Genomic DNA, 25,289 nt, shown 5'->3' on the forward strand with positions numbered 1-25,289 from the left:
ATTTAGCTGACTACTGCAGTACAAACGTTATTATACCAGTGTAGGTAGCATCTCTCCCCTCCATCTGAAGGGTTGCCCTTGTGATCCAAACCATATAAGACGCGCCAGTGACAGAGAGACATGTAAATTGCATTGCACGAGACACGCAATTGGCAGCGTGTATAGAGAGCTAACAGCATGGGTCGTTCCTCAAAGCGCTCATGTATGACTCCAAGTTTAAATGGGTCGTGCCGCGCAGGTACAATTCAATCACACATGAAATGAGTTTGCTGCAAGTAAACTTTGAAAATGGTTTTCTTTGTCAATTCTGATGTGTGGGGTTCAAAGTGGGGCGGGTGGGGGTTTGAATGAGGTTTTGGTTCTTGGAATTGCAAAGGCAGGGGGGCGGGGGGGTCTGGGTGAGGGGGTTAGTAGTAGGCTGGCGCTAATTTAAGAGGCTTAATAATGACCCCCCACTAGTCTCTGCAGGAAGCGCCTTCATTCGCCCATCACATCACACACGCATGGCATGACAAGGAATCGGGAGATGCATGTCATTTTTGACACAGCCTGGCACTTACTGGCTGCAGGGGGAAAACTTTCTCGCCGCACTACATGCACGTTTCAAGCGGGGAAGAAAGGGATATGTCAAGGCTCACTGATTTCCTCGGATTTATATGTATAAATACTGTGTATATAAATACATCTCTCTCTCCCATCCTCCACCCCACCTCCAAAAAAATCAATGTACGATGTTCCTTTGAGAAATAAAAAAACAGTAATGAATATTCAAAGCAATCATGGCTACCTGTTTACTGTTGATACAGAGAAAATGCATGTTTTTTTTTATTGTTTACACACTCATCGTTATTTGAAAAACAGATGGGCCAAATAATAATCGATCGGTAAGGATTTTGCAGTACGGAATTCATTATTGATCCACAGACCACGCTGGTATCGAAACAAGAGTTCAGAACATTCAGACATTATGCCATTGTGTAAAAAAACCCAAAACATTAATTGATTAATTCTTCATACAACATTTTGACAGAGCAAATTTAGACAAATTCTTATACATGAATTGAACCTAAAAAAGTTAAATATATATATATATTACACATTATTGCAAATAAAAGACTAAATATTACATTATCAGCAATGTTACCATTAACGCGTTACAAAAGCAACACAATTACTGTAACGATTGCTTTTAGCTACGATGCAGTAACATAAATGTTGATAATAAACTCGTTAATAGTAATGGTGACAACAAGATTGAAATTTCTTGTTGTAAGCAAGTGTCTAAAACCAGCTGTGATTTCAGAGTCAGCATGCAGTACTCGTCCCTGCGTGACTTGGGTTCCTGTTTAAGTCCTGCCATCCTGCCGTGATTTTTGTTTGCACTTTTGTCTTTGGATATGCCAGTTAATTAAATAAGTCTACTATTTTTTTTACATCTGTGAATTGTGCATTTGGGTCCTTTTTTTGCATCCTTGTCACATAATGAGGATTTAAAATGATACAAAGTATGGTCTCTTAGCAACTAGTTTGTTTACCTATAATTTATTTGAATCGACACATCTTTAAAAAATAAAACATAAATCACTGTTTTTAAGTTGACTATCAAGGGATATTAAGACAGCCCAACAATCCGATTGGGTGGCTTTTTTCCCCTAACAAGAACGCATGGGTGCTATTTAACACATTTAAACAGTGTGATAGGGCGCGTCAGAAGTCACTAGTGAGCTCCAAACTGGCACAATGGCACTGACAAGCAGTAAAATGGTGACGGAGCATGACATGAACACGGATTTCAGGAACCAAATAAACACTTTGTAAACAAACGCTACCAAATTAGATGCTTGTATTCGTATGCATTAGGTTCCAACAAATTTTAAAATACAGTGGTACATCAAAGGATAACTTTTAACACAAAATTTAGACGAGTTGTGTTTGGAACGATTTGTTCCAAATTGTCACAGTCACAAACATAAATGTCCAGTGTTTCCCAGCTATTCGCTGGGGATAGGGACCGAGCCCTGCCGCGGAAATCTGCACGGAACTGACACCCGCCCAAAAAGAGGTTTACAATTGTCTGTAGATGCCACAAGATAGCAGCAAAATATTACGTTTCCATTAGACAGGGCTTTCTTCAGTGTAAATTAAGCTCCTCCTACCACTTCAACATAGTTCCTTGACACCAAGACGGTGCCATAGTAATACTTTTATATTATACAGGGCTTGAGCCTGAGCACAAATAAAGGGAATAAGTGAGGTTTTTCACCAAATAACAGAGGAAATATGTTATTAGCAAATCGCGACTACGTGGGGGAATGCTGTCCATATTTTAATTAGCATTGTAACATTATCATGAGTGACAAGCATAGCTAGTTAGATACTCAGTGCTCCAAAAATGGCAAGCAGATGAACTCAAATGCACAAAAAGACCAGTCAATGAAGATCCAAATCAAGTCCAAGTCCTTTGTTGACAAAAAGTTGTTCACCAGTTCTGTTGAGAGTCCTAAATAGGACTCAAAAAGACAAAGCAGAAACCTAATCTAAAATTAAAAAATATATATATATATATATATATTTAAATTTAAAAAACAATTTAAAACAAAAACAGTTAAAACATCGGCTGGCAATTATGTCCAACTATAATGGCACTAAAATACTCAGTAAGATGGAGATTTTTTGCATTTAATATGTCCGGTCACAGTCTGATATTTTTCTACTCTTCTGATCTCCTTCTCCTCTTACCTCCATCCTCCTGTGAGAAAAAGTGCCCCAAAACAAAAAAGAAAGTAAAACACACACACAGGGTTAGTCTTTTGATACAGGCTAAAATTAGGTCTAGTGAATTGTGGCGACATTACATGAATTTGTACAAAATGTACAACATATTTTTCTTAAAAGTTGAAATTACCTACATTTTGATGACAAACGACAAACATTTGACCAGTCGGCAGCTAGCTAAGAAGCTAACCTAGCAGTCTACATTTTCACTCAGTGCTCCAAATCCAAAGCCTTTTGTTCACAAAAGGTTAATCAATACTGCTTCTGTGTGAATGTGAAGGAAGTAGAAACCTACCAAATGAGCAACTACTTGGAAAATGCCAGATCTATTTTGTCTTAATGTCCGGCAATTTTATCTTTGATGCTGGCTGCAATGAGGTGTAGTGAGATACTCTGACATTAGCCATTATATCCAGATTTTGGCATATTTTAAGAGGTGTGACTCAGGAGGTTTCACTGTAATTTAATATGCTTTACCATAAACCAAAGTTAGCAGCTCATACTTAAATAAAGCTGGTTCCTCTTTTGGGGTGAACCTCAGTTCCTGGGGTGCACAGCCAGAAATAGTAAAAGCGGGCCCTTTACATCACCTCTTGATGTGACACTCCCCATAATGAAAGTGGCACGGTGTGTCCGCACCTCACTGCTTGCCCTGAGAATCTCCCCTCGTCTATCTCCCTTTCCATAGTCTTCCCATCTTGAAATCATGTAGAATCACGCGTTTCATTCGAGCCTCTATTGCGTCCAGTCAATTACATGTCAGCACGTTTAAAGCCCCCACCCCTCCACCCGCCAAAATGGGATTCTAAAGCGTGTCATCGCAGTTGACTGTCAGGAGAGGCATGTCTGAGTGATTTCATTTGAATGTTCAGGTTTCAGTTCAGCGGGAGGGCTTTCTCAAAAGGTGCTGGTTTGGAATGGTTTTGGGGGGCTCAGTGTGGAAATGTGAGTGTGCGATAATAGCTTACGGATGAAAGCCAAAAGGAATTCTCCGGATGGTTTTAGTTAGAACTTCCTGTTGGCTTATTTTGTCATAAAACATACAACTGCCTTCATCACTGAACATCTAAAAACAGTAACAAATGAGACAATTTTAAGGAATGTTTTCCTATTTCACTCCAACTATTGTGCTTTGACTTGACTGATTGTCTGATTTATTCCAATTAATATGTAGGTGCAAACAATAACATTTTAGGAAATACACTTGGGCTGTCAATATCGAATCTTTTTAGAATTGTTTCTCCTGTTTATTATTGGTCGAATAATCAAATAATAATCCTCCCAGCCCACCACTATTTTTGTGTATTTATTTTATTTTATTTATTATTAGTTTTAATACTTACATGCATTGTATTCCCATTAATGAGGGATGGACTTCAATCCTTAAACTGCATATGCTGGTACTACTGAGTGTATGGTATAGCTTTACGATACAGAATTTTAGACAGCTATGCTAAACGTTCAGCAATCGTGATTAGCATTAGCGTGCTAGCGGTTACCAGTTTAGGTAAAATAAAACGCTATTTACCATTCAGCTCACTCATAAGTATAGTTATTCGATTTTTTTTTCCAAGCCCTAAAATACAGAATTATCTTTATCATCCCAATGATTGTACAGCAGCCTATCTGGTCTTCCAAGTTACCCCTATTTCCACAAATACATCACATTCCACATGTTAGATGCTGTTAGATCTCCTTTACAACTTAAATTCCTCTGAGAGAATGTTAAGGTCCTGCTATTTTGGTTAGCAACAGAGTTCAAATGTGGTCAGCAGGTAATCTTTGAATGTCTGTGTGAATAATAGCGTCTGTGTACACAAATGACAGTGACCGCCCTTTTTTATGGCAAAAGAGAGGTGTTCATATGTCTTAAGTATTGAGACAACCACTGAATTAATGGCTGGACAATGGTGCCTTACAAACACGTAATGCTATTTTACTATTTGATATTTTAAAAGCCCTCTAATCGAAAGTACAAGTATTTTGTTTTGTTTTTTAGCAACCTCTCGGGGTGGATGTTTTTGAATTTGTGGATTACAGTTGGAATCCAGTCCAGAAACTTTACACAAACTCTGTAATCCTAAAAAGGGAAGCACGGCTCCTTTTTTCCTAATCAGGAGCTGAATAGACAAACAATAATAATAAAGCATTTCCGCAAATGAAACAGACCAGGACGTACAGTACGTGGAGGGTTTACCCCCTGTAAGCCAGGCGCTTTAACCTCGTCTCGGTTTGTTTTGAGGAGGCTTGCTTTTTAACCGCCTGCTATTGTTACTGTTTTTAATCCCAGAGAAGCAAATGTATTTGAATGTTTCATGGATTAAAGAAAACAGTGATTTTCCACTTCAAACACATTTCGAGTGATAAAACAACTGCAGCTCCGAACGAGGTTTCATTGCCCTTGTTCCCTATGCGCCCAATGTTTCATTTATCTCCTCCTGTTCTGGAACGTACATTGTCTTTTTAGGTTGTGTCTTTGTAAAGACTATTTGAAGGTACTGTTTACCTTCTAAAAAACCTTTTCCTTCTGCCAATTTTGCTCGAGCGGCCGAAGCTTCCCAAGTGTCAAATGAATCAAGACGACGACGCTTCCCCTATTTTCTGTGATTTTGATCCGGACCGAAAAATTGACACGCAAGAAGAACCTTCATTCTATAATTCGTGCATATTGTTTTGAAGTAAATCCATTCATCCAAACATTCGGGCGTTTCCAATCACAACTCGTTCCCCCCAAACCCTGCAAAACGACCAATAGAAATCGAACCAGAAATGAGCTTGATTCATGCAGTTCCCTTTTAAGAGACAACACATTGGAGGGAAATAAAATAATACTGTGGACTCACTGAGGTTTATGGATGGTTAAGGCCAAGTGGTTTCTTCGTAAGAAGTCCACACGACGAGGGAAAACTAAAGAAGGCTACGAGGTTTGTCTTAGCTTCCTTATTTGGTTGGACCTCCAAAGAGTTGTTTACAAAAAGCAACGTCACGTCATGCATATATACTGGCTAGCTGTGTAAACTAGGGATGTGCTTTTGAAAAAGTGAATTTGATCCACTGTGAGGAAAATTCATTGTTACATCATTTTTGTAAATGGGATTGGAGAATATCACTAAATGTTCTGAACTACTGTTTCCACAGTAGTGCTGTATTGAGCAGAAGAAGCTGCACCACAGCAGATTTTGGTGTGGATGTAGCTCAACTTTCCAAAGCTGGGCTTTCTGTTGTTCTCGCTTCAACCCCGAACGAGACTGGATCAAAAGTGCCTCTGCTGGTTGCAGTCATGAAGGTAAAAATATACTTTTTAATAATTAAGGTGAATGCATAATCAAATTAGCACAGTGCAAAAGTGGTTACAGCTCTACCTCACAGTTCTGAGGTTTGGATTTCAAATTTTCTCTGGGTACTCCGGCTTCCTCCAAAGAATTTATTTTTTAAATTGTCCATTTGTCGTATGCATTCTATTTGTGTATTTTCCATCTAATATTTGTCTTTTTTTTTTATTACTTTCTAATAAAGCAACTAGACTATATTTACTTGAGTTCAATTTGCCTGCATTTGATAAAAAAACATCAGCATCTTTCTCATTACACTCGATAAATACCAACATTGGTATCGATACAATCGATATTCACATTGATCCACCTGCCGCTAATGTATGTTATGTGCAGATATCGAAGACAAACTGCCACATTTTGATAGTCAAGCCTCTTCCATCCCCGCCAACGCAGCAGCCACCATCAAGGACCAGGGGCCTTTTAATTGGCCTACTTCGTAAGTGTAATTTTTTTTTAATTGCTTAGAGACACTCTGCTGTCTTAAAGAAATCATTGCCGATGTAATAATATCTGTAATTGTGCGCCACGCTCCAGGGACACTACAAAAGCCTCGGATCAATGGAGGGAAAGCAGGCAAACGCTGGTAGGGGTTAATTCTTTCCCTTTCTCTAAGTTAATGACAGGGAAGCAAAGCTTGGCTCGTGACACGGAGGCGCAACTCGCTGTTCCTATTGTCTTGCTGGCACCTAATTGGGCCAAATGCAGTTACCCCCCACCTCCCCCCACCCCATCGGAGGCTGTCAAGGTGGTGATTAATGAAGCCTCCAGTCATGTAACCTGATAAAAAGAAACAAAGGGAGGGGGGCAGGGGGGGGGGCAGATATCAGCCTGATGCCTTCTAAATCCTGTGCTGCCTGCTGTCAATTCTTTGGAACTTATTTCTCTAAACAGGTGAAGATTTTATTACGGCACTGTCAATTGAAAAGGGGAGGTTTGTGATATTATTCAATTCTAGGGAAAGCTTGTGCTTTGCGTTTGAGTGTAGCAATAGTCAGAGATGATCACCGGTAGAAGCTTTTACCGGTTTTATTGCACTAGGTTTCTACTTCGGTTTTTGTTCCACTTCCCGGTTGCCCCAAGCTATTGAACGACTTTTTGTGAACAAAGGACTTTTGATTCAGACATTCTGTGACATGTGTCCTACAATTGAGTCCATCACATTTACAAGAAGAAACACTAAATTAAGATGTAGCCTATTGCGTTAGCTTCTCCGGCTAGCTGCCGTATGTTCGTCACTTGTTGTGATCTATCAGAAGAGACTTTTATGCGTGTCACGATTTGTATTACATTAGCAGTCGATTTAATTTGATACTTGTGTGACATATAATCTTTAAAAAATGAGAGAGATGCGTTTACAGACAAATCTTACGAACATTTCAGTATGTTAAAATACAAGTTGTGTAAAAATAAATACTAAAATAACATACTTATTTTGTGTGACTACAGCAATCCTCCATGACACCGAGCCCACCTGCGAAATAGTTAAAAACTACAAGTAACTAATGCTAAAAGCTAACTAAAAAGGTTTATAATTGCCTATAGATGCCACCAGATGGGGCCAAAGCCTTGGATTTTTCCAAAAGAACACAAAAAGAACATAAATTCACATTTTTCAGCAGATAACGGAGAACGGGTTTCAGGAAAAAAATCTGTAAATAGGTGAATAGGAGATATATAATTCTGTTCTGACTGCTAGCATGACATCCATCATCTCTATCACTTGTACTCAATGGGGTTGTGGAGCGTATCCCAGATGACTATGGGCATGAGGCAAAGTACTGCCAATCATACATAGACAGACCCACAAACTATTACCACGCACTCTCACACCTATAGAAAATTTAGAATCTTCAACTAACCTAAGAAGCATGTTAGTGGAATGTGAAAGGAAGCCAGAGTACCTGGAGAAACCCCATGCAAGCAGCAGGAGCGCATAGTCGTAGGTCCACGCACTTTGAACCCTATCTTTAAAAATTACACTTCAAACACCTTACAGTCCATGTCTGGCTTGCAGTTTGGATTTTTCTGCCTTTTTTCCTCTCTGTCCTCCAGAGACATGTGTCAGGAACCTAGGATCGAGAGGTGACAGGTATTAGCCTCCAAGGATTCGTCATGGCTTTTGACTAATGACCTCATTAAGCCGTGCTTCAATACTTTCCATTGTCTCGACCAAGTCGAGGACACTCATCCGCGGTGACCCGGGCCAACTGAGCGCGGATTGTCACGTCGCAGCGGTGGTTGGACAGGAGGGAGGGAAATCGATCCTCTGTAAATATATTAGATGCAATTACAACCTGCTGGACTTTGCCTAACATGTTTATGGAAGCATTAGGCAAACTCTTCCTTTATCATCCCCCCCGGGGCCATCGGGACAATGACATGAAGTTTTCACATGTGTGTGGTGGTAGGTTTATTGGGAAAAGAACACAAGGGAAGGGAGGGGGTTTGTCATCTAAGTTTAGACTGTAAACAGAACAAAGTGGTTTTAATTGGTTTTATTTGCCTGGTGTCAACATGTGTGCTTTTTCGTGGACCAATAGGAAATAAAGTTTGAAGAACACAGCGAAACCTCCCACATCCAACATAATCCATTCTATGACGCTGGTTGACTTCTAAAATTGTTGTAATTTCAAACAAATGTTGCCCGTAGGAAATAATGTAAACTAAACTGTGAACACTTAAAAACACCAATAGTTGACTTTTTCTGTTACTTTCTTGCAAGAAAGAAAGAAATAGAGAAATTGTAAACAGCAAATTCACGTATAAAAGCTCTTCTGACTGCCCCATTTATACTTAACATTGACCATAACCTCGTGACTTACCATGAAACCTAGCAAATTCGCGGTTCGGCATTCGCAAATTCGCCTCTTCGCGGATTGCATTATTTGCAGAAAAACTCACCTATTGGCTGTTTTTGCACTCAGGCCAAAACCATGTCAAACAGAAATATTGCTTTGGCAACATCTGGTGGCATGTTGAACCGAGAGGAGGAGCTTCATTTTGCAGTGACTAATACAAAAACGTCTTGTGGCATCTGGAAGCAATTACAAACCCTTTTGGGTTTGTAAATGAGCAGATTTTTTCTATTTCTGACAGGGTTGGGTCCCAATACCCCGCAAATAGCAAAGGTTCACTGCAATTGTTTGCTGTTACTTGGAAGGAAAGCGCTTTTCAAAATCAACCTCGAATGATGAGCCACATGCTGCTTCATCATGTCTAAAGACAAAGGCAATATCATCTGATCACAGCTTGTTCTGGTAAATTCCCATCACAGTTGTCAGACAAGTATAAAAAGAAATTAACCAGTGTAACTGAATCAAAATGAAATAAAGTAAAACTACTCGTGTAATTGCACCACATGGTGTAGATTTCACTGGAGTTATCACTTTTCCTCTGTCATCATTGATATTCTTCTGTGGTGACAAAAAAAAACAAAAAAACAAAGAAAGAGTAAAACAAAGATTAGATCTTTTAGATTCTCCCTGAACTGAAGTCTCACGAGACCTTGATGGTTTTGTTTGAAAATTTGACACATTTTATACTTATTCCCGTCCTGCCTATAATGTAACCCATTTTTAAAATATTAATCAATTTGTGATTCTATATCTGGACTAATAAGCATTTCTGTTGCATCAGCAGCTGAAATATTTTTCTGTTACTTCCACCGAATGATTAATGTTTGTTTTCGCCTATCTCCATTTTGCCGCGTGTTACGTGGCCGCCATAATTCCTTAATGAAATATGCCCAATTACCATAGCGCATATAAATGATAATTGTGGAACAATGTAATGTCAATAGCCCACTGATTAATCCCTCCAAAGGCGGCCAAACGGCAGACAAAGTAACTCAGTAAGCGATAAGCAATTTTCATTTGTTCTTAATTACAAAGAGGGCCCATTTTGCCGCCGACTTGATGAGATTCCCAAACCCACTTTGCCAGCCAGGGCTTATATGTATTTATAAATGAGTCTCTCTTTTTTTTTTCATCATCCTCACTCTCTCTGGCTCTATTCGAGGCATTCATGTTTAATTTCTCACAAGAGGGCATGTGTGCTTACTGTAAGCATATGAGGTGCTTCACGACTCAGTTTAGCCTAAACAACCAAGGCTAAATAACATTTAGCTACTTGTCCTAATTGGAAAGAATGTGTGTTTGGGGCTCCCTACATTGGTCTACAAGTGTAAGGATGCACATGAACACAGCCACGTTCATTTGTGTAGAACGCCAAGAGTTGTTCCATATGGACTTTCATGCAAATATACGGGAAATACACACGTTTTGGGTTGTACACAACTCAAAACAATTGAGACATAAAAGCAAGTACAGGGTACCTTCGCTGTATCGCGGTCCAACTATTGCGGACTCAGTGCATTGAGGATTTCTTTTCATGTATAATTTGCCATATCGCTGGATTTTGAGTAAGGGGAAATTTATTTGAAAATACTATCAAATCAGAGCTGATTATGTCTGACTTTAGAGGTTCTTCTGTATTAGGTAAATATTTTTTCTTTGGCTTTTGGAGCTCGTAGAGTATGAAAGAGTCTTTTGCCCACAAGAATTTATGGAATTCCCTTTGGGATTAATGAAGAATCAATTTAACCATCGGTAGGCATGGGTTCAATGAACATCTTTATTTGGTGGTTCAGACCCAAAATGTTGTCACCTTTTCTTGCTGTAAGCAAACTGCACCATGGAGAAGACAATTCTTGTACTTATCTCCACTTCGTCACACTGCTTGCTCCTGAATGGTCACCTCGCAAGAGATTAACCCTTTCATTAAAAAAAAAAAAAAAAAAGAAAAAATGACCGGGGTCAACCTACTTGCCTGGCCCTGCGGTGGCTGCACCTTGCTTTGATCTATCAGCTATGGAGACATTAGCAAACGCTTAAGTCGGCCCATGTGATTGTTTTTTTTTTTTTTTTTTTTTTTTTTTTTTTTGTAAATTTGCAGAAATTATTCATAATCCTATTACGTGGCTGAGGGGGTAATCCCGGCATAAAATATATGAGGCCTTTGTTATCAAGGCATTGGAACTGGGTTCACTGGAGTTGTGGGAAAAAGACAGTTGGGCGTAATCCTCTCAAACATGGTCCAATATCTTTGGAAAACGATCTCTTGCACTACTTATATTAAATGCTCTCTGTATTCATCTACCTCTGCACCAGAAAAGTACCAGAACAGGCTTGGTCTTTAGAGATGGTGAAGCAGCATGTTGCTCAGGTTGTTTTGAAAGGCCCCACTCTCTACATCTGTGTTGCATTGAGCCAATTTGTGGCACGTATGAACTGATTTTCCAGCCCAGGGACATTAAGACTACATTGGAGAAGCAAAACTGACTATTGTCATCTTGGTACAGGCATCATTTTTGGAACAACTTTTTAGATTGTGCAGGTTGTCATAATGTTGTGGTAGGTTGGTGTATTTTGGGTACCGGGGATGAACCACATGTCTACTTTGTGGGTCTGGAGTTGAAAAAGTTTGGAAAAACCCCAGGCTAGTGTATTGCAATACAACTGGGGGGGCGAAGAGGAGAAATCACAATTTTTACACCTCCCATCTCCCTTTCAGTGGCCAGTACTTTGCAGAACAGAAGTCAATGTCTCAGCCCAAATTTCGTGTGACAACGCGTAGCAGCCTGTGCTATTTTGGTCTCTTTGTGGTGCCAATCTCCTATCTCTGCCGTGACATTTTTTTTGCCGGAAAGAAAGAGTAGATTTCCTAGAGACTCTGCCCTTTTGCAACTTCCACAATGTACTCTGGCGCATAGAAGTAAGGACCCTCCCCTCACCGCTTTTAATACTCACTGCAGTGTCCAGAGAAAGGGGGAAATTAAGACAGCGTATCAGGCTAAGAGGCTGATCTGAAAAGACCTTATGTAGATGCTTAATTCCCCATTTTCACATTCCACATGAAAAAAAAAAATAAAATAGGTGGGAAAATGTAGTCCTCTCTAACAAAACTGTAAACAAGGACAACAAATCAAAACAAAGAAATAGATAGGGTATAAATGTTGCACAAAAGTCATATCACCGCAACTCACTAGACTTCATTACAGCCAATATCAAAGGATTAACACAGCATGTATGCTTTTTTAGACACTTTTTTTCTGAAAGAAGGACATTGGTGAGAGGAACAATATTCATGGTGTGAGGACCATTTTGGTTAGTTTATTATGATTTTATTGATAATATTTTTGTTATTTGTATTAATTTTAGTTTTTATTACAACATTTGGGGGGGTATTAATATATTCCGGCATGTGGTTGCAAAAAAAAACAACCAAAAAAAACATATTTTAGTCATCTTGATTGCCAGCCACGCAAAACCCACTCTGGGAGTGTAACAAAATATTAGTGTGTCCGATAGGAAATAATCTAGTTCATCATGACAGGACGCACAAAAATCTATGGAGAATTTACCCTGTCAAACACCCAGGTAGTCGACCATTTTGGTTTGAAGGTGCCATTTTCCAGGGTTGTCCTCAAGCAAACTAAATTGAATCACTCGGCCTCAGTGCGTCTGATTTTATGAAATCTGGCACACATGTTCGTCACGACAGGACACACAAGAATCAATAGGACCTACAGAGTGCTGTTAGAAGCACAGTTATACTGCAAGAACTGGGCTTATAAAAATAAAAATGTAACAAAATGAGGACTATATTACTGAAATGACCTATGGTATCTAGATGGTCCATATATACATACAGTGTATTGCTATCATATACCATTGTACTTTCACATGAACACAACTGCATCCCAAAATGATCTTCAATCACCAATTTAGTTTGCTGAAGAATCACTTATTTATGTGGGTGTGATCGATTAAAATGTTTCAAACATAGCGGCGGGTGCCAGATGTCCTTATCACAAGCTCCGCTCAAGCCAAGTTATCATATCCCGTTGCACTCTTATATGAACATACGAGCACCTCAAAATTATGTTTAATTGCTCATTTAAAATGCTACAAAATCGCCAATTTATTCCGGTGTCGTCGATAAAAATGGTAGTTAACACGGCAGCGGGAGCCAGACATCCTCATCACAAGCGTCGCTCAAGCCAAGCTATCATATACCATTAGACTCGCGTGAATACAACAGCACCTCAAAATTTATGTTCAATCGCAAATTTAATACGCTTAAAAATTTCACATTTTTTAGGGTGTCTTTGATTTGGACACGGCCAGCCAGCTGTGCCCATCCAAGTCCGTCGCAGTCACACGACGCTATCACCATACAAAAAGCCATTAAAAGCAAATGCCTGCATCACATCATCTATCCAAACTCTTTTCTAAGGTCTTAAGGCATCAGTGATGCAATCAATACAACACTGAGCTGACGAAACGTTGTGTATAGGTGGAGGTGAATCTGCAAGCACTTACCTCATGCCATTTTTGTTTTTCAATTTTAACAAAACAAGCCTACTAAAATGTATTTCTAGCACTTTTTTACTCGTTATTGTCGAAAGAAAATTTATCCAGACTTTCAATATAGGCAAAAATTACACAGCAGAAACATTAGTAGTTCAATGAGGAAATGTCTCGCCTTCTGCACCTGACGTGACATGCTGATGTGTTGTTTTCAGCCACAATCTGGCTGAAAATCAGACATCATAAAACAAGCCTGAGTACTACTGAGTCTATTTTGGGGGGATTTGTTTTTCTGCAGACATCATTTTAAAACCCAGAACTATGGAATAAGTGCAAATGTTCACAGCATTATAGAAGTCCTTTAATTTGAGCAAAATATCTGCCAATAAAACAGTAGCACAAAATTTTATTCGGCAAGGTTTAAAAAAAAAAAACAACAACAAAAAACTAGTGTAATTATACTATACTTACACCTACAGAATTATGTATTTCTTATTTTAAGATCAATTCACTCAAAACCAGTAATAAAATCTCAATAACAAGTTGTAATACTTTATGATTAAGGAAAAAAGTAGTTTGGATTTAATTTTGTTTTAATATATTCTGTAACTTTTCTTTCACTAGTATGACAGTTTTTAAATCTTACCAAAACATTGCCTGTACAGTTAAAGGTTTTATGATGGCGACAGGGCATTCACAATGTACTTCCACTTCACATTCATTTGCTGCAGTATCGGTTTTTGAATTGTGTTTTTATTCTAAATAATGCAGCTCTAATTGGCCCGTGTTGTGCCGTTAATTTCCATAAAGAGCCCAGGAGACTGTCACCTCGGAACGGGAGGGACAAGGTGCTGCAGTTGGAGTCGTACACGTCAATGCGGTCGTTAATCAGGGAAAACGCACTTTCGCCTGCTTCTCCAAAAGGACAGAGGTCGAGGAGGCGGAGCCAACACCATAGTCACACTATAATGAGTGTAAATTGCGGCGGGGGGGGAAAAAGCAGGAAATGCAGCAAAAACCCGAGGCTATGTCCAACGGGAATAATGAAGGACCTAGTGTCTCTTTGTGTACACCCACTCTTTTTTTAAACCAGGGGGAAAGTAATTAGCGAGAAGGTCTGTTTCTTGTTCTTGTTCACTCTTGTGTGAAGCCAGACACTCTCATAATCTAAATATTAGCATCAAAGCATACAGTTCTGGACCTTTTTTTTTCTTTTTTTTAATCACACATCTATTTTTCATTGTGTTTTGGCCTTTTATTTTATCCAGGGTGGAGACTTTCTACAACATTTTTGGGATTGTCTACTTTGAATGTATCAATTTTTTTTCATGATTACAGTGAACCCTTGCTATTTGCAGGGATAGGGACTGACCCCTGCTGCAAATAGCAAAAATAAATAAATAAAAATCAAAGAATAATTTATGCCAACCCCCCCCCCCCACTACATACATGCATATGAATGCCACAAGATGGCAGCAAAGCACTTTAGAAATGGAGCAGCAAAAGCACTAGTCCCATGCATCCAGCATGTACACAATCATGGACCCATGTTACATTAGCAACTGCACAGCATCCAGTAGTTTAATTATTCAACACAAACAACCTTCACATTAGGCTCATCAGTAGTATTATCCAGCATACTAGCCTCACACACACAAACTGACATGACACCAGAGTTGACACGTTTTGGCTAATTCTGGTAATGTTTGTTCCGACATTCAAAAATGGCAGAGCCACCAAAGATTAAGTGTTTAGGCTTCGTTTCGTCTTATTTTTTTATAAATAAATGACATACTGTACTATTTTTAGACAAACTCCATTATGGAAGCGAAGCAGCTAAAGTAAACCCTTTTCCAGGTTTAAACAAGCCACCTTTAAATGGGACATTTAAGGATTTCATGTCATTTTTTAAGGGTAATTAAACCCTTCCTTTCAGAAAATATAATTAAATAATTTTTGAGTATCCCTAAACTACCTCTGGAAACGTTATGGTATGAGACATACATTATATATCATCCAAGTTAACTCTTAAAAGCAAAGTGAAACTTTAAAGTATCCCTAAAAGCCAAGAACTGTGCCCCCTGTACGAGTCTCCTCTGAAAAAGCTGCTAAATCTTCACTAAACTGGCTTTATTTATCGAGTTGGAAGGGAACACGCTATCCCCCAGTGGTACACTTAAGTGGCTCGCGCCGACATTCAGAGGACGCTGCTGCCAAGTGTGTCTTTTATGGCCACAATTGAACATAATGGTCAAATACCGGTGTAAAAAAACTACTATCGGTGGCGGTAAGTTGAGGTTCGTTGTGATATTTTCTTTGGGGTCACGGGCACATTTCATCATTCCAGCTTACAAAAATGGAGCTTTTAAATACTGAACACAGCCAGACTGCCTCAATAGAATAATACAGGCTCCACATTTTACAGACTCAGACTCTCTAGATACTTCCAGACAAACATTTTATTTTTGCATTATTCTTTTATTATCTTAATTTGTAGATTTAATTGATATACTGAACAAAATATTTTTTTCCGTAGGAATTGTGCCATCTGTGTAGATGTGGCTCAACTTCCAATCATTGAGGTTGAGAGTGGCTTCATTTTGCTTCAAGACACAAATAATGAAACATCCATTCAAGACAACTGATGAATTCTTAACTATAGATTGCTATACATGTCCCTGAAAGGTCAGGTAAAACAATTAACTATTAAGAAAAAGCGGACCTTCTGTTAGCTGTGCTAGTTTTGTTGGAGAAAGTGGTTGTACCATTACAATACCCAACGTGAACAGAAACATGAGCTTAAATCAAGCGTACGTACTGACGCGCGTTTTTGCCACACAATGAAAAAAATAAGTTAGAAAAAGCCCTGGTATATGACGTTGCCCCTATAAGAATCGGCAATTTTTTTTAACTGCTGAGCCCATTTGAACTCAGCTGCTGACCAAAACAGCAGCACCAACCGAAACACAGTAAACAGTCTCTCAGTGTGATCTTATGGCATCTTTATACAACTCTCGGTGTTCCAGTGGACTCTGTGTGGTCGCTCTACAATGTTGTGTGCGTCCATGTTTTGTCTGCCTCTGTTGGTTCTGTTTTTGCTGCATTTCTCGATAATAATCCTACTGGTGATATTGTTTGATATGATTCCAAAAATGTATTTGTACAATTAAAGGATTCCCTCCCAATGCCTCCACACAATAAAAGAAAGAAAGATGTGTTCTACTCCTATTGGCTGTGTGGTTGCAACTGCCCATCACATCCAGCTCCATTTTCACTCAGTACTGCAAATCTAGGCTGAATAGTTAACAACAACAACAACAAAACACGAGCTTGTTGGTTCTATTCTTATGAAATTTGGGTAATGCCTCCCTAAAATCCCTCCTTTCGCCTGCCTCCGCCCCCTCCATCATCTCCAGTTTCTTACATCAGCAGGGAGTGTGGCTAATTTACGAGCACGGGCAATGCCAACATACTCTCTGAGGAGGGCCTGTTTTAACACCTCCAAATGTCGTAATGCATCCCAGCTGACCTTAATTATAAAAGCATGTGTCTGTCCCCCACCTTACATAGAATCCACAAGACCCGAGGGGGAGTGCGAGACAGTGCGCGTACCTGAGGAGAACGCTGGGACGGGCGGCTCGATGTTAATAGTTGCATCCTGAGAGGAAATCAATAAAGCTATAAAGGGTGATATCACAGTGTGTCATGCCTGTCATGCACACAGGCTCTCCCTCCCCTTACTGGTTAGAGGGGTTCCACAACATAAAGGTCAGCGCAATGGGGTTTTGATAGAGGGATGAGAAGCGGCCCCCTCCCTCGAGTGGGGACCCCCCCCCCCCCCCCATCTTTTCGAGGGCTTACAGCGGGCGCCGTCAAGGTAGCAAACCGTTAGTGCCTTTAAAAAAGGCCCATCAACGCGGGCCCGCTTACGATACGATGGAGAAAATCCCAGGAGGTAAAACGGGGGCCTTGCTAAACTGCTCATGAACCCAGGGGGGAGGTACAGTATTACACCTGCTTTCCCTTCTGACCGTATGGCAGATTTTTCGGCCCATAATAGTGATATACGCACAGCACGGGGCTCCGGCATCATTGGGCTGATAAACTGCTCATACAATAGATAATCTTTTATGTACTCCCCTTGCACGGCACAAATATTATGACTATTAGTGCATTAATTAACCCGCTGGCCTGAGGGCCCGCCACCGAGCCAAGGTTAAGAGGTTCTTTAATTAAAGATCAATACGGTTTTGCAGTATATTTCAACGGCTCCAAAGTAGGCACGGGACACTTTACGGTCTACGTGTCACAGTGATATAGAAGTTATCAGGACTCTGAGAAAAGCGCAAAATGAAGACTATTTGCAAGTACTGGACTGGTATATTTGCTGGAAAGTACACTATACTACGAGTTGTAATATACACACTTTTTCAGTCGTAATTTATCCCTAAAACAGACGCCTCCTTTTTCGGCCACATCAGGGAAATAAAAACAAGCAGCAACTCTAATGACAGCGGTAACTCAACTTACAAGCAACCCGATTTGCAAGTTTTTATACTAGCCGTCGCTTGGCCGATTTCCTGTCTTGAGTTGTGAGCGCTAAATGGTGGCAGCGGACTTCACGACAAGGAGCGGTTTGGCGGATACAAGTAAACAATTCTTCAAAAACGATACTAAACGAAGCTGTTTATTGCCACTACCAGTTGAAGTTTAGTGTCAAACTAAGCATAAAACAAAGAGAAATACAAGTGTATGTAACCAAACCACATAATTTTGCCTTACGAAAGTCCGCAACCTTAATCCTAATACATAATGGGAAACGCTCTAGATGAGCTCAGGAAACTAGCATTTATGTTGCGGTACTTATAAACCTTTAAATATATTATAATATATATAATTGAACACAACACATGTAGACAGCGCATATAACAAATTTCACAAACATAGACACTAGTCCCCGCTGCGAAAAACGATACATTATTGCAGTGTCACACAGAAGAAGGAGCAACACGCAGTCATTCAATCCATCCATCCATCCATCCATCCATTTTCTGAGCCGCTTCTCCTCACTAGGGTCGCGGGCGTGCTGAGCCTATCCCAGCTATCATCGGGCAGGAGGCGGGGTACATCCTGAACTGGTTGCCCTATGAATCCCAGGACACATACAAACAAACAACCAGTCGCACTCACATTCACACCTACGGGCAATTTAGAGTTGTCAATCAACCTACCATGCATGTTTTTGGGATGTGGGAGGAAACCCACGCAGGCAGGGGCAGAACATGTAAACTCATGCAAATTTCTGTAGTCTATTTTAAATCAACCCTTAACAGCACACTAACTGCAAACAATTACATATGACTAGTTCCAGACCGATGTGTCTGTGTTTGTGATAAAGAACTTCATGGAGGGCGGCATGGTGGGCGACTGGTGAGCACATCTGCCTCACAGTTCTGTGACCGGGGTTCAAATCCCGGCCCGTGTGGAGTTTGCATGTTCTCCCCGTGCCTGCGTGGGTTTTCTCCAGGAACTCCGGTTTCCTCCCACATCCCAAAAACATGCATGGTAAGTTGATTGGAGACTCTAAATTGACCTTAGGTGTGACTGTGTGTGCGAATGGTTGTTTGTTTATATGTGCCCTGCGATTGGCTGGCGACCAGTTCAGGGTATACCCCCCGCCTCTCGCCCAAAGATTGCTGGGATTGGCTCCAGCACGCCCGCGACCCTAGTGAGGATTTACAGCACAAAACCGCAAAGCTTCTTTTTGTACACTCGATTTTTTATTTATTTTTTGAATAGCAACAGAGATCCAATGGATTGCTATGATTAAAAAAAAAAGATACCTAAATTGAATTGAGAACGCAAAATCGTCGTAGAAGGCACTCAAAAGTACAACATATGACAAGGCTGTTGTCGATCTGAGCCAAATCGTACCTTGAGTATTACCGTTTGGATCTCTGTGTGTTGAATAAGTTTCACAAATCAACAGTGTCCAGAAACACTATAATTTAAAAAACAAAAAAACAACACTGCTTTTTAGTTCAAAACGGTCTTGTGTGAACAACCCCTAAGGATCAGCACATGATAAGATATGTTGATATTAATGCCTGAAATAAAATCAGACCAGTCAACAATATATGGTTTACATCACATTGTACCTTTTGGCTCTATTGCGGACTATTTTGTTCAATTAAAACCCATACAATTTTGGGTAAAAAAAAATGAAAGGGTCGTAAAATAGAAGAACGCCTGAGGGTTAAGAACACAGCTAATGGGAAGTAACAACTAGGTCCAGACAATCTTTAAGTCTTTTGACATTGGCCTGTTTAGGACACCTGTGCACTGAGCAAAGTCGGTGAGCAGAAATGGACGACAGCCAAGATGAAAGCCGGACGGCAAAAGCGCTCTCTCGTGCCATCCAACGCAAGCACACACTAGGATTTAGTCCTTGTTTGCAGAAGATAGGACGGCCCTAAGCACACACCTTCTCGCCCAAGGCCCTAAAAATTGCCCTCAGATCATCGTAATCCATCTGGATTATGTTTGACAGGGCATGGATTCTCGTGCCGGTCTAGGCCCGTTCTGACAGCGTATAGCCAACAAAAGGTGTCTTGTCTGCAGACATGACCCGAAGATAAGCAACAGCCTGCTTCCGTCTGTCAGATTATGAGCATTTTAAAATGCTACACTTTTGAGCCGTGTGTTTTACACATTGTATTTATCCATGTTGACGCTTAAGGGTAAGAACTGATTCATTCCTATGAAACACGAGGTAAAGAGACGGCGATGATAATCTATTTATTGACCGGTCAGACTTCCGATTGCTGAATCGATTGCTGATTAAACATGTTTGCAAAAAGTGTGCCATTCGACTGTAACCAGCGCAATTGATTTAAGTTGCAAACTGGTTTGCTGGCTAAAAGAAGCACAACGTGAAATCAGTTACGGGAAGTTGAGCTCCTTCCAATGCTGAGACTTTGGGGAATGCTGGGGTGTGTTTTATGTTGTTGTTTTTTAATCTTTGAAAACAGAACTATTGAAAAAAAGTATGGGAAGAAAACTTGATTTCAAAAAAAATAATGTAAAACTGTATGTAAATAAAGACATACAATATACAGTATTTAAAAAATGATGTATTGTATCATTCCCCATAGTTAATACAGGAACCTCAAGATTCTTTCATTTCTACCCTCTTAAACATATATCAAAATGCAATATTATTAAAAGATAAATTAGAATAAAAATGTAAAAATATATATATTGATCAATTATTTTACCCAGAGTGATTCAAGTGAATTCCATTGAATGCCTGGCAGTGTATAGGTCATGATAATAAAAATAATTGTGTACAATTATTTACGACATTCACGCAATATGTATCCTCCTCATCAACAGGTTCCGCTGTATTAATTTAGATTTTTTTTGAAAGAAATAAAAATATATATAATATAGATCTTTTGCGATATATCTGGTGGCACAACCTCAAACATGTCATCGTTTTCAATTAGTCAACGGTAGCCAATCATTTTCTGCCACCTGGAAGTACCCTTGCGCATACTTGCGCCTATTGTTTACAAACATTATGACAGCGATGGAATTAAACCACTACAAAAATGAATTTTATTTCACAATTTTACCCAAAATATTTAGTTCGATGAAAAGCTAAGAGGGAACTGTTTTCATTAGATGGCAACAATATCAATATTTGATGCCGACAGAGCCGTATCGTAACAGACAATGAAACAATGAAATCAATAGTTTGTGCCACCCCTGACAAACACCGCAGTACTGTGTAATGTGGTGACGGATAAGCTTGCCTTTGTTGTCAATGGCAGGCTGGGCTTTGCGTTGGTCCACCCGGGACTCTCAGGGCCCGTTGACCATGTCCTCTCCCTAAAAGCCCATTTCCTCTCCCCTCCCAGTCACCGCCCACGCCCCTTATTGCCTCACAGGACTAAGTCAGGTTAAACACTTAAACACCAGCAAATCCACCGCTGCCCTGTGGGAAATTTGTTTCTAATCCCTAACTTATAGGCACAGAATCAAAGGCAAAAAAAAAAAAAAGCCAGAGCAACAAATCTGATCCTCCCACCCCGAACAATCTCAGGCCTCTCGGGAGAGGCTCGGAGAGGCTCGGCAGACAAGCCCCGAGATGGATAAATACCTAAATGATGAGACAGTCTGGGGACAGGGGAGTAGTGTCTGCCTATGACCGCTCACCTCCAATTTAGCATGGCGGCAATGAAAGGCGCGGGCAGCCTGTCCTTATTATTACACGTTCAAGTGCAGCCTTGGCCAATGATTAATGGCGTTGTCGGGGAGAAAACAAAAGCGCAAAGGCGAGTTATCTCCTATCCACCTGCTCCTGTGGGCTGAATGGATGGGAATAGGAGGGGGGGGGTGATAGTGGTAGTCTTGATAATGAGAGGGCGAATGGAGAAAGTGGAGAGCAGAGGGGGAAAGGGGCAGGGATGGAGGCGGATATAGTGACGGGAGAGCAAAGTAAAAATACTTTGGTGAGACTATGAGGAGACATTGGAATAAAACCATCATTACCTGTACGGCAATTAAATTTGGGAAATTATATTTTAGCGTATGGGTTCAAATGTGTTACTAAACTAATAGATTGCATCATAAGGTGGCACCTCAAGGTCATATTTGGAAAAATATGACATGTTTGACAGCAGAATGGCACATGACCAGAGAGAGCCAATCACAAGCGTCGGCTTCAGAAGTAGGACGTGATATGAAAAAGAACTGCACTTTTGCTGCTGTTTTTTCAAATATAACTTAAATTGGAATCATGGAAATTTACAAAAGTAACTTTAATTTAATTACACATTGTCTCCCAGTAATGTCATGGATTACAATTACATACATTTTGTTTGTACCTAAATTACGTAATCTCACACTGTTTACGAGTGCCCCAGTTTTTCAGGTTATGAGCCATCGCTTAGTCGATTGTTTTGCTTTGTGTTGCAAGCCAAAATTTGAGTTATGAGCTTCAGATAAGCAGTCTTTCAGGCGAGGCGGAAGAAAAAATGAGCAATTAATATATTGTAGTGCCCTGGCATACATTTCAGGCAAGGAGAGCTTTCTATTTTGCTTATGTCAAAACTTAATGTTTGTATTTATGCTCGTGATACATTTCTATTAAATTACGCTCAATTCCAGTCAATTCTCATAAATGTCCAATTCCCATGGAAATATTTCCAAAATTTCCCATCTTAAATTTCCATGGAAATTTACCACCCATTTGCAACCCTAACAAAATTAGACCAATTTATGCTGAGTCGTCACCCCGCTCTATCTCGGTTCATTGCAATTTTTAAAACCTTTTTTTAATGAGTTTTTACAGTGCATCTAACCAACAATAATGCCCTCGCATGTGGGAAAGGAGAGCCACAGTTGCCGATGCCCTCCCTGAAGGTGTTGAATGGTCTCCTAGAACCAAGTACTATGCCCCTGCTGCAATAAACAGAGGTAAATGCAAAACATAACACGCACACACATAACATAACAGTCTACCTTTTGATCACAAGTGGCAAGTGGGCGGCCATCGTCAGTATACGCCTTTGCCCGATGGTCCTACGTGTCAAACGGACGGCCTCAAAGGCACAACACGGGTCAACCGTTGTCAACCATTGTCGTTCTCCAAATACAACAGAAAGTGTGAGTATTTAGAAGCGCAGGAAAAACTGAAGCCTGTACCGGGTATGCTTTGAATTCAATCAAAAGTATCCCTAACGACCACACGCTGGGATTTTATTCTCCGGTCTTTAAAACCCAAGCAAACAAACTTGCAGGTAGTTTCCAAGCGAGGTGTGAACATGCAAGCTTGTGGCCAGCCAGGCCCGGTTGATTGATTTGACAGACAGCGTGGACTTTCACGACGTCTGTGTGTGTTACACGCTGGCCCGCTGGCCCTCGCTTGTATTGGTGTTGACATTTATGAGTCGCGTAAGAGGGGGCCGCCACTAGGCCTCACTAATGTGTGAGGGGAGCCAGGATCTAGCGCAGCCTAATACTGCCATCCAGAGGTCCTCCCAGGTAATGCATGATGGTCAACCGCAGTATCTAGACTATAATTCTCAAACTGGTGCCCTTGGTCCCCGAGCCGTAGCTTGGGGGTCAGCAAAAACAATTTGCAATAGTTTGTCTTATCTAAAAGTTCATACTAATAAAATAAAATAAACAATAAACTAATAATAATAGCATAAGCATGATAAATTAATTACTCCTTCCAACCTTAGCTTTGAGCCAATTAAAATCTGTGATACGACTGATAAACCTAAATCTGACCTCCATGCAAGTGTGTGTGAGATGGATTAGAACAAAAAATGTATTGAGATGGTTTTTTTTTTCCTAGAAATCCTTGCAATTTTTTACACCAAGTACCGGTACCTCCTAAAAAATGCCAAGTACCACCCTCACGTCCAACATTAAAATCATCAAAAATGAGGCAGAGGTTTTATTCCCTTAAAAGTATATTTAATATTATTCTTCAAAATAATAAAGACTGTTGCTGCTGCACTTTGCTCAAGAAAAAAAAAGATTTACGCTGTTTCTATTATTAAACTACAAATATTTTGATTCATTTGACAAACTTTCTTTTACTGGCAATTCCTCTGTGGGCGCTGGAATTCAACGCTCCACCATCCTCTGATCTTGTGTATTAAAGAGAATGTACAACTTTTAACAATAGTCAATGGGTAAAAGATTTTTCCATCCCAAACCGGATGATAATATTTCATTTTCCTTTTTGAATTTTTGTCTTATTCAAGACGACTCTGCTGAGTGGTGGGGCGGCGCCCGAGCGCCCTCTATGAACCAGACGTCGCTAGCGCCCTCTATTAACCAGACGCCGCTGGCCGCAACTAATGAAAGGTTGGTGGACGCTGTGCTGTGCAAAATCATTCTGTGACGGCTCCAACGCACCAAATTTGGGGTTTCTCTGTGTGAAAACACTGTGGCTGTGTTATCGCTGACGGGCCTTAAGTGTGTAGGAGAGGCGAGTAATTTCCGTGGGGTTCCTACCTCACCAAAAAGATTCATTCCTATCATCAGTTCGGTGAAAATTCCCCGTAAACAACCAGTCGATCATTTTTATTAAAAGACTTTCTTTTTTTTTTTGTGGTGGGTATAGGGATTTTTCGACTGTATGCTTTATTTGACAGTTCCAATCACACGATGGCGCATCTTTTGGGCTGCTAGCGTGTCTTCCTTGTGTAGGAGGATGCTTATTTATTTTTTTTTTTTTTTTAATGAGAAGCCACAACAGCTCTTGTCTTTTTCGCAGCATGCTCTAGTGAAATGTGGTCTATCGAGGGGGGATTTGCCCTTTTTGAAGTACTGAGCTGAGACTCTTTCCTTTCTGTGTGTGTGTGTGTGTGTGTGTGTGTCTGTGTCAAATCAAACCTAAAACCAAAACACCCATAAGACTACCTGAAAGGGTTAGAATCTAAAGAGGCCTATGTATATGATGCTTTACACATCCCCAGTCTTTGTTCCGGCGCCCTCCACGCTTGCTGTGATTATGCACGTCTCGCGCGAGGGGCGCTGCGGAGTTGTGCGGAGCGCGTCTGGAGAATTCAGAGTGACGTTCTCAAACGAACAACCTAGGGACAAAACACGGATTCGCCGCGGCTGCTCGCCTTGTAGTGGCGCGGCGCAGACACGCTCGCTATTTAGCGCGCAGACAATGGGGTCCGGTGGGATGTGTAGCTATGTGTTTATCACAGGATGATCTTCCTCGTTTCATGTGGCACGTTTTTCCCACCCTGATCCCTTTTTCCCCGCTCCTTTTCCT

Source organism: Phycodurus eques, chromosome 14 (assembly GCF_024500275.1).
Source record: "Phycodurus eques isolate BA_2022a chromosome 14, UOR_Pequ_1.1, whole genome shotgun sequence".
In the NCBI taxonomy this organism is placed as follows: domain Eukaryota; kingdom Metazoa; phylum Chordata; class Actinopteri; order Syngnathiformes; family Syngnathidae; genus Phycodurus; species Phycodurus eques.